The 17,627-nt window shown below is 38.0% G+C and overlaps 1 long non-coding RNA gene and 1 other non-coding gene across 5 annotated transcripts in view; one reads left to right on the forward strand and one right to left on the reverse strand.

Moving 5' to 3' along the window:
• Positions 1-17,627, forward strand: part of LOC107054107 — a 186,825-nt gene that overhangs the window by 137,145 nt on the left and 32,053 nt on the right. The window contains exon 6 of the transcript XR_006930838.1: positions 17,398-17,459. This is a non-coding gene — a transcript (uncharacterized LOC107054107). The remainder of the gene's footprint in view (positions 1-17,397; positions 17,460-17,627) is intronic.
• The window catches only part of LOC101748762, a 66,966-nt gene continuing 50,451 nt past the window's right edge, over positions 1,113-17,627 (reverse strand). For all 4 annotated transcript variants that reach the window (XR_006930840.1, XR_003076707.2, XR_005862112.1 and 1 more), the window contains 3 exons: positions 12,778-14,132; positions 7,288-7,351; positions 1,113-6,219 (listed from right to left, as the gene is read on the reverse strand). This is a non-coding gene — a long non-coding RNA (uncharacterized LOC101748762). The remainder of the gene's footprint in view (positions 6,220-7,287; positions 7,352-12,777; positions 14,133-17,627) is intronic.

Consider the following 17,627-nt stretch of genomic DNA (forward strand, 5'->3'; position numbering starts at 1 on the left):
CCAACTGTAAACATCATGTTACACGATGGGAGGAACCTGGGCATGAACAGGTCCCAAGCAAAATATCTGGATGCTCCCTAGCTCATGGCTGGCAGGGAATCAAGCAGGAACCACATTTAATCACTGGAGAAACTCTTCTCTCTGACGTTTTGTGACTTGTGGGTCACTTCCTTTCGCATATGTGGTCACATATGTTCCCCTGGCAATGCCAGGGTGACTAAACATGTAGTAGCATTAGGGAAGGATTGGTTATAGCTTTCTTCTAATGTCATTTAATAGCAAAAAATGAAGAATGGGACATTGGCACATATGTATGAATTAGAGTCTTGGAAACTCTGCTTTGATTGGTAGGGGAAAATACAGAGATGTTGGATACCGCTGAATGATGATAACTGATGTCAAATCTGACATCTAAGTGCCATTCACAATACATTGATACATAACCTCATGTTTAGAGACACCCTCCCTCCCACCCCCACCCCCCAAAACAATCTGAATAATGAATCAAATGGTCTCAGGAGTAATTGGATCTTTTTCTGTGTAATTAGCAATTTTTCCCCTTGCATTATAATTTAAAGTACTGTGGTTGAATTGAGCAACTCATGTAATGAGTCATTAGACTAAGGCTTTTAAGGAAGTTATTTCTGAAGGTCTGTGGAGGCTAAAATATGTCTAAATTAAAAGAATGACAGGCTGCAATCATGGCTGTAAAATAAAGGTGCTCAGTAAGCAGTCCTATTACAATCAGAAAGAAAAAGAAGCAGATCTCTGTCTTGTGCATGGAAGCAGAGGAAATGATGAATACCTTAGGTAACTCATTCTGTGCAAAATCAATCTTTCACTGTCAATTTTAAATGAACTAATTTGTTCACAAATCTGCTCAGTCAGTTTGGAAGCATACTCAGTTCATCCATATTAGCAAATCCTTTAATCTTGACTAGTCCACTGAGTAAGAAATCTAGAAATGTGTTAATATGACTGGACATATGTAGTAGGATAAGAATTGATTCTTTTAATTAGTGTCTATTCAAGTTATAGTTCCTTCTTTTACTGAACTATTGACCCACTGATATATAAAGAGATTACGGTTATGACTAAAATACCTTCCAAAGTTATATTTAACTCTTTCTTTATTGGTCAGTGTCAGACAGAAAAATAATTCTTGAATTATCAAAAAGTAAACAATGTAATCTAATTTAAGGTTTCTTTCAGACATGTTCCCATTAGTCCTGGAGATTCAAACTGATATTTGATATTTAAAAAACAATTCTCAAGTTATTGCCAGAGGAATGATATAATCCTTTCCTCCAAGTTAGCTAAAAATATAAAATGCTACTTATACTCCTAGTTTGAGATCAAGACAGTCAGGATTTACCCTTCATAATTCAACTCCCAAACTTGTTGGCCAATCTAGATTTTTCCTCCCCACCGAATTCATTGATGGCAAAGGACTAACAAAAGGTGTGTGTGCATGCGTGTGTGTGTGGGGGGAAGAGCAGAGTGAGGTGACTCCTCCTTTCATTCCTACTCTGCTCACACAGACTGATGCCTAAATAAGTTAAACTCTGGAAAACATCTGTATATGAAATTAGAATAAACTCACTGTAATTTGCAAACAAACAAGATTATGTTAGCTCTCTTGCTCACCCACAGAGAGACATGAAACAGAAACAATCTCAAATAACTGTGCTTTTACAATGGGAGGCAGTGTTATAATCTCAGCATGGTCTTTGGAACAAAAAATGAAATGGGTGTCTAGTCTGGTCACTCACATTTTCTTGTTCTCTTCGCCTTAAATAATATAAGAGCCTTTGAAGCAGGGTGGTCCTAGGCAGATTTAGTGCCCTAATGCTGAACACCTATGCCCTGCATAGGGAGCAAATGCAGTATTAGTGTTACCAGGTGTAACACTAATAGGTGTTATTAACCTAACACACCAGGTGTTTAAATGGCCTTTATCAATTTTAGAAATACTTTGAGCAAGGGCGACAGAAAAAAGCTTCAGCAACCTACCTTTGTGGACAACCACTTCTAAGACTTTTAAGACTTGCAGTGACTTCCTAAAGTTGAACTCTATAGAAGTAATAGTGAGAATTGTGCTAAACAAAATGTAAAAAAATGTCCTGTACTGCAGCCTCCTTACTGTAAACCAGCAAGCCAGGCTGTTCTGCTTTTTCTGAGTCCAGATAATCTTATTCTCATTGCTTTTGGCAGAGTTCTTGGCCCACTGTAGTACAGTCTTGACTTGGAGATTTGCACATACTCATGCCTTGCAGCAGCACTTTTTTTTTTTTAGCTACAGTCTACAAACAAATAGGTAAGAGAGAGTACAGGAAATATGTACTTAAGCCTTCTGATGTTTCTCTTTTCATCTTCCATAAACTTTTCACTTTGAAGGGAATTCTTAGGCAATGTACAATAGGAAGAAAATTGCTGTTACACTTTGAGTCCTGTATTTGTGGAGCTTTTGAGGCATCCATTTGTTTCATTGCAAGCTCTCTCTCCTCAGTTTTCCAGACAGTGGACTTTTTTGGTTTGCTGAGCTGCCAGGGCCTAACTGGTGGGAACCAGTGGATTCCTGTGACAGAAGGCAGCAAATTATCAGTGACTTTCCCCATTCTGCTTTCTTAGTGCATTAAGACTGGCCTTTGCCATTTGAGCTGTTGATGTATATGAGCACTGAGAGTTTTTTTATGTGGCGTTATAACCAGTCCAAGAAGGATTAGGATAGCACAGCACTGTAACTGGCCACCTCATGTGCTCTTATTCTCTCAGTTTGAGCAATAGTGGATACTGGGTTCTCCACAACTGTTACTTTATGTTTTGGTTGAAAGTGTTTCAATAAGCATTTTTCTTCAGTTCACGGTTTGAACTTTCTCCTCTTTGCTTCGGCAGTAGCCATTTTCTGGACTTCGCCTTCCTTATTTGTATCTGAATACCTTGAAGTCCTCCCCAGTGCCCACTCACTGCCCACTGGGAAAGTCCAGGTCTTTGGCAAACAAGATTATGGGGAAGTGCACATGACAGAAGAGCTGTGGCTTATCAAACTAGCACGAGCACTTACTTACATTAATGGTATTTTTTTTTTTAAATTTGCCCAGTGCTCCTTACTCAGTCAGCTTTGATAAGTTTGTATAAGGGGTTTGTTATGTGCCCAGAGTGTATGAAGAACCAATTGGAATATGCACAACTCAGCATTATTCATGTGGATTCATGTTTCCTAATGAAAGCACTGTAGAAAATTTTCCATTCTCTTTAATGGTCATTGAGACTTCACAGAGAAGTACATAATTCTGCAAATAGTTCTATGAAATGATTAGCCTTTGCAAATGTCAGGATACTTACTGATATCTTTGTTAATGTCAGATATATATCTCTGTCCCCATGTATGCAATTCTCTCTATACATTTATGCGTTAGCTAATTTGGCGTGATCTTGGTGGAGGACAGGACAGTGGCTTGGTTTGGCTCATTTCAGATACAAATGATGACTGCCTTAGAAGTGAATATAATAATAATCATGGTATTTTTAATGTCTAAATTATTGCAGAACCTGAAAACACTCCTCTTGCTTCCAAGGCAGATGTAGGATTGCACAGAAGATGAATGGCACATCTCTATCAGCCAGCGCGTTTTGATAATTGATCAAATTTCCATTTTAATTAGAAAACATGCACCCAAAGTGGGTGGGATCACAAGATTCTATCAGCTCAGTTTTTCTTAATCCTCTGGGGTGAATGAAAAAATGAAGTGGCTGGCCTTTCACCAACTCTGAATTCAAGAGATTGCCTTGACCACTGCATGTTCAATTTATCTAGGAATGTCTTTTGTGCTGTATGCTCTCTGACTGTCTGAAAATACCTTTTAATTTCCTGAATACATATATGTATACAATGAATATTAATCAAGAGCTGATTACTATCTCTTCTGCCAGCACACAATAATATTTTATCAGAGACAGATTGTATCTGCAATTGCATATTTAAAATCTGTACTGGAATGGCACTTGAGTTTTACTGAGTATGGACTTTGAAGTCGTCCACTAAAATTTCAGATTTTCTTGTCTCTAAGAAAATTTTATTAGGTGAGTAAACAGAACTTATAAAAGTCAAACATTTGAATATCTTTTTCTTAAGTAAAACTGTCATTTTCTCTAACTCAGATATTCTAGCCATCAGAGCCACTGGTATTGCTAGTGCTGTACCGGGCTAAAATCTTACAGGCAATCTGAGATGCTTGCATGGTATGGAAGGAATCCTTGTCCCAGGGGCCACAGAGGGGTTAGGGATCTGTTAACCTGAAAACTAGACTGAACCCTTGCACCTTTGCATGAGGTAAAGACAACAGAAGTCGTCAGTAGTCTGCCCACCTGCTAAAATTGGTACTGCAGACTGTCCACAGGAGAGCTGCTGAGGAAAACAGCCCCATATTACCTGGGGGATGAAAGGTCTCCACTGTGGCTACCTGATCTCTATTCCCATCCCTGCCCTTCTGCCCAGGGAAATGCCACTTGCTATACACACATGGAAATCGTGATGACTTTTGAAGAAGGGAGAGTAAGGTTTGTGTGTAAGTTTCTTCATAATGAACTCAAACTTTTAGCCATCTTACCTCAGAAGACATTTTTAATATGTCTGGTGGCTGAGGCTCTGCCTTGCATGTAGGATGGCAGATTGAGTGCTAATTCTATCACCTGTAGACCTTGTTTATTTCAAAATGTCACTTGTTTTTTATATCTTAAGTGCCAAGAGAGATGTTCTCCCAGGATACCAAAAATCAGTCATTATTAGAACACAGATACTAAACCACCCATGTTTCAAACACATCAGTCAAAGACATCTGTCCTGCAACTGTACCACAGAAAGGGCAGCATGTTATTAGAAAGAGAGAGAGAGATACCAGGGGAGCCTAAATCATTATCTGAACATATCTGAGGCTGTCTGAGTGCTGTAAGACCCATGGTAGAGCCCACATGCTTTAATGGAAATTTCAGTCCTTGGTGGTCATGTAATTGCACCACAGTAATTCCTTCTAGCAGCTTCTCATAATGTTAAATATCCCACCTTTGATTTTGAATCACTGCAAGAACTCTTTTACTGGAAATTGAGGAGGGAAAAGCGCATCCTGAGCCTCAGTTGCTCACCTCCAGGCTTTATGGAAGGTCTCAAAAAATGCAACTATCTTCCATTAAGCCTATCCTAACACTTACTCCGCAGTCCAGGGACAAACTACACAGGAGCAAGAAAGGTAAGAAGAGGAAACTTTCCGAGGGCATCTGCTAAGCCCACGTTGGCTGTCTTGACGAGGCTTGTCAGGATACATTGGTAGTGCGCAGTGAGCCTGAAGATTCCCTACTGGCTGGAACCGAGTCATTTGCCAGGCTTTCCTTGTCAGGGAGAGTTAAACCAGTCACTGATCCTAATTCTAACACTGTTGTTGCAGCATTCCAATTTTTAATCGCTACATGACTTGTCAGGTTGAATATGAGCCACATGAATAAAATTTAAGAACCTCCTAATAATGAGAGTGTCAAAGATTACCAGCACTTGGTGTTTCTACAGTTACCTTTTCAATTTCTAAAAGTGCAGCTAAGGTGCAAAGACCCTCCTTTCCAGCTGCCCCTTATTTTTCCATTTCTACCCACAGCAGTTCTTTTCTTGAAGCATACCTGGACAGTCTGCAATAAGCAGCACATTCCCACTACAGCACAGTGCTGGGCTTCTCGTACTTCTGTCAGACTTAATGCAATAATTCAAAAAAGGAGGTCTCCCATCTTCCACAATCAGGGGGGAATACGGTTGACAAGTAAGTAGAAAGATAAAGCTGCCATTTTTCTTCATCCTGGGTTGGCAGCCTCTTTTCTCCCATTCCTTTTCTCCCTGAGTTTTGAAGCATATGAGATGTGAGCCTCTCGCTGTCAGTGAGCATTGTCTTTGGAATGTCACAGCTTTGCGTATTGCCAATTTGTCTGTAAATGTTTGAAATTTGAAGTAATTGTAGAAGATTGAGGCAAGCAAAGTGGGAGCCATTCAGAAGGAAAGGGCATTTTTCAGGCTAGCAAACTGACACGTAGGCATCCTTGTGCTCCTTTCCCCGTGACAGAGCACGGCTGGGACAGATGTGCTTCATGCTGTAAGATCCTGGATGCTGACAAACAAATCAACTTCCAGTGGGCTCTGAGTTCTCATCTGCAATTGAACTAATTTACCATCTTCATCTGCTGCATGAACAAAATACAGTAATTGATTTCAAAAGACACCAGCTTGCTGGCAAATGCAGGCTGCTGAACGCTAGTCTTTTTCTATGAAAAATTATCTTACCCTTAGCAGTGTTTCAGTTCACTGATTTCTTTTTGTTTGGGTGTTTTTGTTACAGATTGCTTAAGTTTGCAGTGCTTTCCAGCAAGGAAAATCTACACTGTAATCTCTAATCACAGCAGAAAAGGCAAGGTCATTTTGCTGTCTTGGCTTGGCATTAGTAGCAGGCTTACAGCACACATTGAAATTAAAGCTTCACATAGGAGGAGTTAAATGCAAAGCTCCAGCTATGAGCTGAACAGGAACATCAACTCATAACATGAGCAATAACACGTTGAAAGCTCAGCATCAGAGCTGAGTCAAGAAAAATGGGATCGTATGATTAAAAAGGGAAGGATGTAAAGGGGAATCTGTCGGTGTTTGAGATGCTATGCTTTATTTGCAATGCTGTGCATTTTAGACTGAGCTCAGTGCTTATTGTGAAACGATTCATTTTCATACAAAAGCAGCTATCTGGGAATACACAGACAAGATGTAGCAGGAGGATCTCTGGACCCAGGGAGGTTTGTACATAGCCTCCAGACAAAACAGCTGCTGCGGAGGGCTACCTATCCATCAGTGCAATTTCTGCAGCTGACACAGCTTCTGGGAGCCATCCCCACTTTCAGGACAAAATTCTCCACTGTGACAAGACAGGAACAAGGGCTTCAGCTCCTAGGTGCACGATGGCTTTAAAGAAATCTCCTTGGAGCTTCTCCAGGCCTATCTGGAAGCCCTCTGCAGCCCTAAGAACCACTTCAAGGCTCCAAGAAATCATGTACTTTTATTAGCAGAACTGAAAAAATTGCGAGTGGTGCTCCTGAGTGCTCTTTTTGTCCCTCCGTTTTATCAGGTGTTCTTGAAACTCCCATTCATGTTAGAAGTCAATCACAAAGTCTACTCTAACCCTCCTTATTGAAGCTGTAAAATACGTCACTGAAATGACCTTATATATGTAAAATCCACAAGAGCATATATGCATTGCAACTTACCTGATGATTTATCCAGTACGGTGTCTGCTGTACTCAGTGCCATCCTTGCTAGCAGCTCTCCTTCCTGTAACGATGAAGTGATCAGCAAAACTTATAAGGTTTTTTAAGCGTAAATAAAATCTTTTACCAGGGAGCATTCCTGGTTCAATGCCCCAGTTTCAGAAATGAACATACCTAAGATTCAGCAAAACTTTCCTAACCACAAAAAGTACCAGGAGAGGGGCAGAAAAGCCACATCTTTCTCTTTTTAAACTCAGACTATGGGTAGTTTGAGTCTTTGTTCCCTTTCATTCTGATCATCAGAGGGCGAGCAAAATCATACTTTTTCCTGAGCTCTGAAAAAGGTTTTATTTTTGTCATTTCTATTATGAGCAAACTGGGATGAATATGATTTTGAGTTGGAAGTAGCTCAGAAGTTAAATTTTGGTTTTACAGAAAATTATGTTGGATAAAACATTGTTCTTATTATCAAAATCATGAGCTTTTGTATAGATGTGCACAAAAATAAAGATTTAGTCTTTTTAATCCCTCCTGACATCCCAGGGTACCTGAACTTTTTGCCTTCTCTCTGAACCATAACTTCATTGAGATTTCCAAAAGAGGGGAAGTAGGATTAAATTTCATTAAGAGTTGCAATGGTTCAGTGTAAAATGAAGTAAATTATTTTTATCCACTCTGATTTGATCTCACATTGTGAAACTAAGCTGACCTTGCACTTTAGATTTTGAAGTGTTTCAACAGTGAATTTATCTATACATGATTTTGTGAAGACAATGTTATACAGATGCCATACGACACTCCCTTATCAACTGCTCAGCAAATTGTTTTAAAACTTTGAAATCTAATTTTGGCATCATTTACCTTTATTGAATATACTGGAGTGAAATCTAAACCAAAATTAATCCTACACTTTTATGTCATTATACAGCCTAAACCTGGCCAAAAACCTTCTGTACATTTCCTGATTGCTTTCGGTTTAGATTGATTATGTCTTTATACTGGGGAGAGGGCCTGCCTGATAAAAGAATGGCTTAATCTTTATTTGCCTAGAGCAGTTAGAAAAATAAGTGAAGCAAGTAGCCTCCTGTGACTGATTTCTGCTCACTTAAGGCAGTTCACCCTTGAAACAGAGAATAATTGTTCTCTGCCCTTTTTCAGATATTGTCTTCCCTTTCATGTATTATATCCAAATAATCTTAAAGATTTTGAACATTAAAGGAAGACAGAATGAATCAAAACCATACACGAGGCTAAATTTTGCCTTGAGAGGCATATCCGCAGTTTTTGTGAAAGTCAGTGGAAACCATGCACACATTAGCAGCAAAATTTGGTCCACAGTCTCTTTAATTTATAAATAAAAGACAAATGGAAAAGAAGGAAAAAGGGGAAAAAAAAGAACTTAGAAGAAGGATATAAATGTATAGGCTTTGATCAAATTACTGGATGTCAATAAGAGGACAATCTTTAAAGTTGCATATTACAAATTACTTAATTCCTAGATGGTACAAATCCGGACATAGACCATGGAAATTTGAGTATTTGTGCTATATCGTGCTTCTGGATATCAATTTTCTGGGGAAAAAATAACAAAAGTTTCCCTTCAGCATCCAGAGAGAAGGTGGATCATATCACCTTCTCTCTCATCTTGCTCTGTCTTTAATGAGAATGTCTTTTTTTTCTTGTGGCCAGTCAAGTGGTTGGCAATGAGCAACCACTTCTCTGCCTTCTCTATTCAGCGAGAACATAGAAAGGCCTGTCATCTAGATTAGGCCCGACTGTAATGTCCCAGTCATGTCAGTCTGGTATTGAGGCTGAGACAACTCCTACCATCCTGAGTTTAATAATCCTTCTTGCAAGTATTTCTGCTTAATTGGATGTACTCTTAATTATTTGTACTCCAGTAGCAAAGTTGTAACAAAGGTGGTGATAGAAAAGAAATATTTTGTAGTTTATTCAAAAGCTTCCTTTTTTTTTTTTTTTTTTTTTTTTTTGTGACTTCTTCATCAGAGCTGTCTCTTAAAAATACTTTTCAGTGTAACTGAGGCCCCATGGCAAGTATGCGGTAGTATTATAAACGAAATGTTATGAACTGTTTAGATCTATAAGAATCATTTATTTTAGTGTTAAGTGATGATACAAGGCAAGAATAAACTTTCCAGAAAGGACATAATTAAAAAATAAAATAAATTAACAGAAGAACAACCAATTATAATATAAAGTTTGAAAACAAGTCATTTTGTTTAGCTGTTCCTATTGAGCGAAACTGAAATGCCTGGCAAATACAGTTGTTGGAAATATAAAAGTAAAACTAGAAATATTTAAGAATTTTTGGTCATAGTACTTCGAAAGCTGTAATTGTGCATCCTGTGACTGTCTCTTCTCTACTGTTTGGTAATTCAGTTAGGTGCGCTATATCCAAAATTGGACACTTCAGCTGCTCAGGTGAAGGGCCTTTAATGTCTCCTCTATTAGGAAAACCTGTATTTAGGAAGGGATCTGCTTATGTAGCCCATTTACTTGGGGACTGATCCAAAGATGTAAATTGTAAACATCCAAATGGAGCAAAGACGAACCGCTGACCTTATAAAAAATACGGTTGTTTCAATAGGATGAGGATTTCGATTGTGTCTTCCCTCTGTTCAGCAGCACCCACCATATGATTCTGTTGGACAAATTTGTGACATCTAATACAATTCTTTGTGGGTGATATAAAAGATGTATTTTTACTATAAATTTTACACTGGAAAATACTGATAGCTGAATTTTGCTATGTCATGCAAGGTTCTTTCAAACAGAGAGACTCAAAGCAAGCTAGCAGGGACCAATTCTTTACCAGTTGACAATGAAAAGATGTTTGAAAGATAAATCAGTTTCACATACCTGGCTGGATTTGTTATCAAGGAGGCACTGAGCTGTTGAACAATGATGTTAAAAGACAGAAATTGTACAAAACCTTAAATATGAGAAAACACGAAGTTAAACATATCTCTAAATGAGTCTAGACCTGCAAAATGAGTGGATTTGTGCATAAAAATCTAAGCAGATCGGAAATATTTGCCATTAATCTTAATTTATAATATGTATTCAAATTGTAATTCTTTAGGAGATCTGAATCAGCTACTTTTAACATTCAAATAATCAAACTTCCCACTGTAATAAAACATGTAATGTTTCTGTAAGGGTTCGAGGGGATGGCATCACCTGCTAAGCTCCTGAGTTGCAGCAGTGCTTGTGTTATTTGTGGTTCTTTCTTTTGCCAGTATTTCCCTGACATTGGATTTATAATATGTTATGTCCTGTTTAAAAGTAATGGTTTAAAAATTGTACACAGATGGGTATTCTGTTTTTCAAAAATCCAGGCTGCTAGCAATTTAGCCTTTCTTAGCCTCTACTGTTAGAAATAAGATGTAGTTTTACGGTGACACTGTGAGAATCTGTGTCTCATTGTTGGTTAGATCATGGATGGGCAACAATGGCTTTTTTAAAGTTTCACAGACTAGAAAACTTAAAGTAGCTCCTTTTAATTGAAACCCAGACATACTTTTAGGTAAAAACAAAACTGAGCTGGCTTGAGTTTTTCCCAAGCCAAACAAAAGAGATTGGAACTTTCCATTGTTTTTGTCTGCCAACCATGCATTGTTAAAGGAATAGAAATAAAGAGGGAAAGGGGTCAAGGGTTATAGAGCTCATATTTCCACTCTACATGACCCCATCTCAGCAATAGTGGGACCCTCGTGATCAGTTCCTGTTGGTCTAACGGAACAGCCATTTCTTAAGAAAAGGAATTACTGCGTACAGTACCTTTGTGACTAACAGAAGAATACACTAGCTCTTCAAAGGTCCTTTCATTACAGCCCCTGAAGAGGACTCTGACATTACTTTCTTGAGATTATAATGAAAACAGCTGTACTTGTACCAATTCCCCTTTTTATTATTTTTTGTAACAAAACAAGATTGATGTTATGCCACTTTCTGTTCTGTCATGAGAATAAGGTATCACAAATGCTAATAACTACCGCGGTAGCAATATGCAGTACTTTGATCTTTTCACTATTCTTTAATTTAGGCAGCTGGCCACTGAATTCCTTCCTAAAAATCTGTGCTGCCTATAAACAAAGGGAAAAATGGCCAACAAAATCAAATGTGCACATTTAAAACTGTTCATCTGACTAGTCCAATTCAAAGCCCACATGAGTAATGCAAATACGACACTTTGATTTTGTGATTCTAGGCACAGAAATCTTAATACACATTCTTTTGACGTTGGATTGTGGCAGAATGAGAAATACCACAAACAACCAATTCTCATTAAAATCTAAAGCTTGTAATCCCTCCGTTCTTATTGGTTGCTTTGCCAAAGACTTCTTAAGAGATTATTAAGCTTATTAATGAAAATCCAGAAGTAATTTTAAGTGATTTTGCCCCTACGTTTATAAGACAGTAAAATTAATCATACTCTGGTTGTTATTTTTTTCCAGCGTGAAAGGCAAATGCAAGAAGGCAGGATCAGGCAATAGCAATTGCCAAGATTCCAAAACCAAGAAATGCAAACACCTATTGTCCAAATTACTGCTGTACTGGTAGAAAGAGGATAGTAGTCATTAGTGTTTGTGCAAATATGCCGGAAGAGAACCATGTATTGCCAGTTAAATTTCTTTTTCAGGGAGTTAACTTTTTGCAGTGAATCAGATGCACAACCTTTCTATTCCCTGCATGTCAGTTCAATTCTTTATTCATGTTCACAACAAGCACAACTGGTCTCTTGTTGGCATCAGTGCCACGTTGGAAATGATAAGGCAGCTAGTGGTGCTCGGAATTTGCAAGCAAAGTTCTCTAAACTAAGATTTTGGATCCTCTGTTTCAGTCATCAGCAATCATTTAGTTACATAAGAACTTTGCTGGAAGCCAGAGGCAGTTTCCAAAAGCCAAAATAACTGCCTCTTGGAAATTTCAGAATCAGCTGAAGACATAAATTTATTGCATAAATGTTTTTGAAAATAGGTCTGCTGTGTTTGTAAATGGAACATAATGATTTTATAAAATTTATTTTTAGAGAATCTCATATGAAATGTGGAGTATGAGTAAAAACAGTCTGCAAATGCAGTCCCATCATGAAAAAAAAAAAAAAAAAAGATGGGTCAATGTAGGAAATGAAGGAAGGATCCTAGGACCTGTGATGTTCATAGAGAAGTAGATACTAGGCAGGGCAGGAGATTCAGTTTTGCCATATTGCAACTGAGTTAGTTGCATACATGTTCATGTATATCTTTTTCTCATAAACATATAACCAAGTGTATCTTGCACATCTGTGTACATATATTAGCTAAAACACTAATGCAGAGAATGCAGCAGGGTTACCAATGCCGTGTAAACAAGCCATTACAGGAATTGATTTGTATTGTGTTACAGAGTATTCATCAATTCTTTCCATTTTCTATGCAGATGCAGGTTTGGCCTACTAGCCTAATTTTGACTTAGTATATTGCTTACCTTTGTTTGAGCACTGCTTTGTGCTGCAGACTTGGACTTGGACTTGGTGTGGGTGGTTTGGACATACAGCAGAGCAGCTGCTTGGCTAGGTATGTTTGACATCCAGGGCAGGTAATTATGACTGTGAAAGTCTTCCAGAAGCCATACACCACTGGGCATCTGTACTGAATGGTGCAAGTGTTTTCCAGAGCTTGTGGTGCAAGAATGAGAAGAGAATTTAGGTGTGCAGGCTTGAAATGGCCACAGTCATTCTACAAAATCTGTTTAGCGAATTATGTGTGGTGCATCTTATGGTTCCAGCGCTAGAAAATTCAGTTCATGGACTCAAACTTACTAACAAGTGTCTTGTAATTATCTGGAGACTTCCTACCCCAGACTTTAAATCAGTTATTGAAGTTCAAAAACTTTATGAACTTCAGAGACCAATATATGGCTATTAAGTATACATTAAATATGTATTGAATACTACTAACCCTTTGGAGCCAATAATCTCCTTTTAAATAGCAGAGAATAAAAGTGTGTGATATATATTCCTGAATACTCACTGTTCAATCTGCAATAGCTCATTCATTATACTCTGAAAATATGTCTATATCAACACAGGCACTTGGACAGTGGCACCTAGCAGAAACTAGATATCAGAAGAGACAAAACAGTGGGTACAAGAGGAGCCACGTTTCATGACTAAAGAGTATTGCATAGAAGAGGAAATAACTCTGAACATAAGTGTGCAAAGGATGTGCACATAGGGTAACACCTGCATAGTGCACCCAAGAGCAGAAGAAAGGCAGCTGGTGAAGCAAGGTTCAAATATAAACAGAAGGTTTTGCAGCCAAGAGGGAGAAGATGGTAGCTGGTAGGGAAAAGGATGTAACATAAAAGAAGAGCATTAGCGGGACCATTCTCAAAGCTATTGATTGACTGAAAGGGAAGGATATAATGAGAGCTGAGAGTTAAAGACAAGAATGGTAGAATATAAGAAAACTCTTAGTTACCTTAGATGGGAAAGTATAGAAAAGCACATCCGGGACCTGCCTGATCACTCCAGTATTTGAGGATAAAATGCAATGCTAAACATTTTTAAAAATGTACAAGATGATGTAGAAATGAATCTGGCTTTCCTTACAATGATTTACTCATTCCTTCTGTGATGTGTACACATATTACCCCTACACACAGGCTTACACATCTTTATAGCTTATCGTGACCCAGAAGTACAATATCATCTTCTGCGTTTGCTCAGTCTTGGAAAAATGCTCAAGGGAGGCAATGCAGATCTGTTGTATGGATGCCAATTTGTCCCCATGTCTTAACGGTGCAGGCAAGCTCTGACCTTCCCCAGCTTCCAGGGCTTTCTGAGTATAGGAAGGACAAAAAAATCACCAGAGTATTGCAGATGAAAAGAGCTCTGAAAATGGAAAGATGTCAATTAATATGTCATATTTCTGTAACACATTTAGATTTGTGGTTACTTTTGTCAGCCAAAGAGACTTGGATGAGGGACTGAATTTCTATAGTTTATAAAGGAAGGTGTATACATGCCTGTAAAGGAAGGCGCAGTATATATTTTTTCCTAATCAGATGAGATTTAAATGATTTTTAATATCTTTTGTGTAGCACTACTAAAGAAAGTGGCAACTTCTCAGGCTTTAAGAAAAAAAAAAAGCAACAAAAGAAAAGCCTTCAGATGCTCGCAGTAGGTGGTATCAGCTACTGACCTACCTACTAATAAGGCAAATGAAAGGAAAACAGCCTGAGAAGAAGTAAACAGCAGAGCCAAAGTCTTGAGGGGAGAACAGGCAAAGGAGGGATACAGTGCTTAATTCACTCTGACTAAAAAGGTCTGTCAAACCACAAGTAGAAGATGCTACCATATATAACAGTATTACAACAGGAAGAAGTACTTAATTGTATTGTAGTCCTTTGATTCGAACACTGCTGATATCGAATTGCTGAACATGGCTGCAGCCAGGAATTCTAATAAGTCTTAAAAAAATACCAGATGCAGTCTGGGAGCAAACACTAAGGCTGGCCAAGCTTCTGCTTGCTGTTACAGGACCTCAGGCCTACTAGGTGATAGAGAGGAAATAGCTCTGAAATCAAACTAAGCTAGCTGGTCTTGCTTCACAGTCAGCACTTTATGAAGTAAATAGAAATATCAGACAGAACAAGTTAAACAGGCAAGTCAATAATTACAAATACCATCCTCAGCTGCTTTGGATATGTTGATTAAAGGTTAGAAACCTGTTTCTGTCCCTTAAATCCTCCTTACAATATTTAGAAACCAGATTGCCTTAGAACTTGATGTCGTGTGCACTTCAAACTGTATGGATACTTTAATATTGTGTTTAAAAATCATGAACTGCATGTCATTCACTTTTTACAATACCATGAGAGCAACATTAAGAGATCTATTAATGTATTAATATATTTGAAATCTATGTTAATATATGTTGGACAGCAATACGTACTGCTGACTGAAAATAGATATATTGAATATTTAGACAATGTCTAGTTGAAATGGTGCTTTATTCTTTTATTTAAGAACGTCCTCAGCCATGGGACAGTTCTGCTGCCACTGGTACAACTGCTGTTTTGTCCCTGGTTTTCTATTTTTCACTGTAATGTTGCATTGTAGAAACTAGCGGTGGTACAAATTGTGTTTCTGGTTATTTTGGCATTGGAGTTAACTTAGATTTATAACAAGCCCAATTTGATTTGTTTATGATTGAAGTGATGTAGAAAATACAATGAAAATATTTTAAGTGCATGTATTTTTGTATTTTTCATTGGCTTAGTGAGCAAGATGATTGAAACTTCAGTGTTTTCTTGCAAGTTCTCCAGTAAAAAAACAAAAAACAAACAAAAAAAGGCAAAAAAAAAAAAAAACCCAACAAAAAAAACCCCAAAAAACAAAAACATAGTAAGAAAGAAAGAAAAAAAAGGAAAAGAAGGAAAAAATGCCATCCGTATACAATTCTTGCCTTTCTGTTTGGGCAGATTCCTACAATTTCTTCCCATAGCTGTAGTGACTCCTGGAAATTTTTCATATAGGACATACCATCAGCAGGATTCTTTTCCAGATTTCTCACTCTTTTTAATTTGTATCCCTTAGTTACCTGCTCCATCCTTTCCTTCCCCCTCCCTTCTGCTCTAACACTAATAGGCTGCTGGAATCAACTTTCTAAATGAAATCAGTCGAGTCACCTCAGCTTTGATTGCTTTATTCCCATGCTGTAGAATGAAAGCACTCTGGATTCAGCACACTGAATCAAAAATGTTCTACATTCAATTGTCATAAATAACAATGCACACCAAAGAACTTAAGCTATCAACATAAACAATACAATATGAAAGCATGCTTCAAACCAGATGCTGCTTTATTTCTGTCCAAACAGTTTGAAGAGCCTGTTAAAATGCTTCAAGTTGCTGTTTATAGAGGGTCAAATGAACATTTTTCAATGAAATGTGTCCCTTCTGGTTCCTTAACGATTAAATACAGTGGAACAATAGCCATTTAAAATAGCAAAAGAATATCCGATGATTTGTTATTGTTAGAATTGTTAAAATAGGAGGAGTGAGAGAAAAAATGCTCTGACAGCATCAGAGCCACCTCAAAGAGTTTTGACAATTTGTCAAAAAATCACTGCACTTTCCAAGGAACCTTTTGCAGGACTCCAAGGACAATAAGAGCATCTTTCCTTCACTCAGAATGGCAAACAACTTTTCCCACCATTCCCCCCCAGCTGCCTCCCCCAGCAGCTCCCGCTATTATGGGCCAATACTGAAACTTCATCAATGTCAACTGTAAACACTGGTGTGAGGAGAGATACACGCAAACTCCACTAGCTATAAAAGGGCAAGGTCAGATTCCCAACCTCACTAGGCTCACTAGCTTGAAGAGGAGCCAGGTCTATTTGTGGATCAGATCCAGATATAAAAGCCTATCAGAGACCTTAGAAACTGGACTAAGCATTTACAACATAGACTTTCCTATGGGAGGAAGCAACCTACCCAATGAATCCTGTGTACTCGTGCTTCTGAGGAAGGTCTCTCTGTCTCTCAAGATTATGTTTGCATCCTGGAAGCATCCAGCACTGTTGCTCACCTGTCAGCATTCAGCCCACCGTAGATAATCCACTTGTTTACATGTTATTAAAATTGCAATTGGTTGGAGTTTTGTCGGTAAACCTTCAACCTCTAGAACCCACTTTCTTCTAAAAACTGAGCTGATTTTCACTGAAAAAGTAGTCCACCTTTGCACAAAGACACGCATGCTAAATGTCATGTTGACCTAAGACTGAAGCTGATCTTATTTGATGAGAAACCCACACATTTTCAAAAAAAATAGGGAAAAAAAGTAAACAAAGCTTTTGTTCTAAATGGTCTGGAACAAAACTGTACTTCCTTTCATGTTTGATCAAAGCCATAGTAACTTGTCAGGATTCTGAAAATCAGAGCTATTACGTTACTAAACTGCTGTAGCAGCCCTATGGAACAATACCACTTGGTCTTTGTGACTTTCACTAGCCATAGTTAAACCTTGCATGGCAATAATTTGCTGCACAATGAAAACAAAGTCGGCAACATTTCTGTTAAACTTATGTTTATTTAATACAGGATTGGAGAGTGACCATAACCAGTATGCGCCCATCAAAATGGACAGGGAACAGCATTAACAGGTAACAAGTTTTTTGCTATTTAAACTTCTGTACTTAGTTACTCATAATTGTCTGTAACTTCCTCATGTGCCAGGAGCTTTATAAGGCACATAATTAATTAGCAAAATTCTTATCAAACTGGATCAATTTACAACAGGTATATAATCGTTTTCCTTAAGAATTTTCCTA

The sequence above is a fragment of the Gallus gallus genome, chromosome 9 (genome assembly GCF_016699485.2).
Source record: "Gallus gallus isolate bGalGal1 chromosome 9, bGalGal1.mat.broiler.GRCg7b, whole genome shotgun sequence".
Taxonomy (NCBI): Eukaryota; Metazoa; Chordata; class Aves; order Galliformes; family Phasianidae; genus Gallus; species Gallus gallus.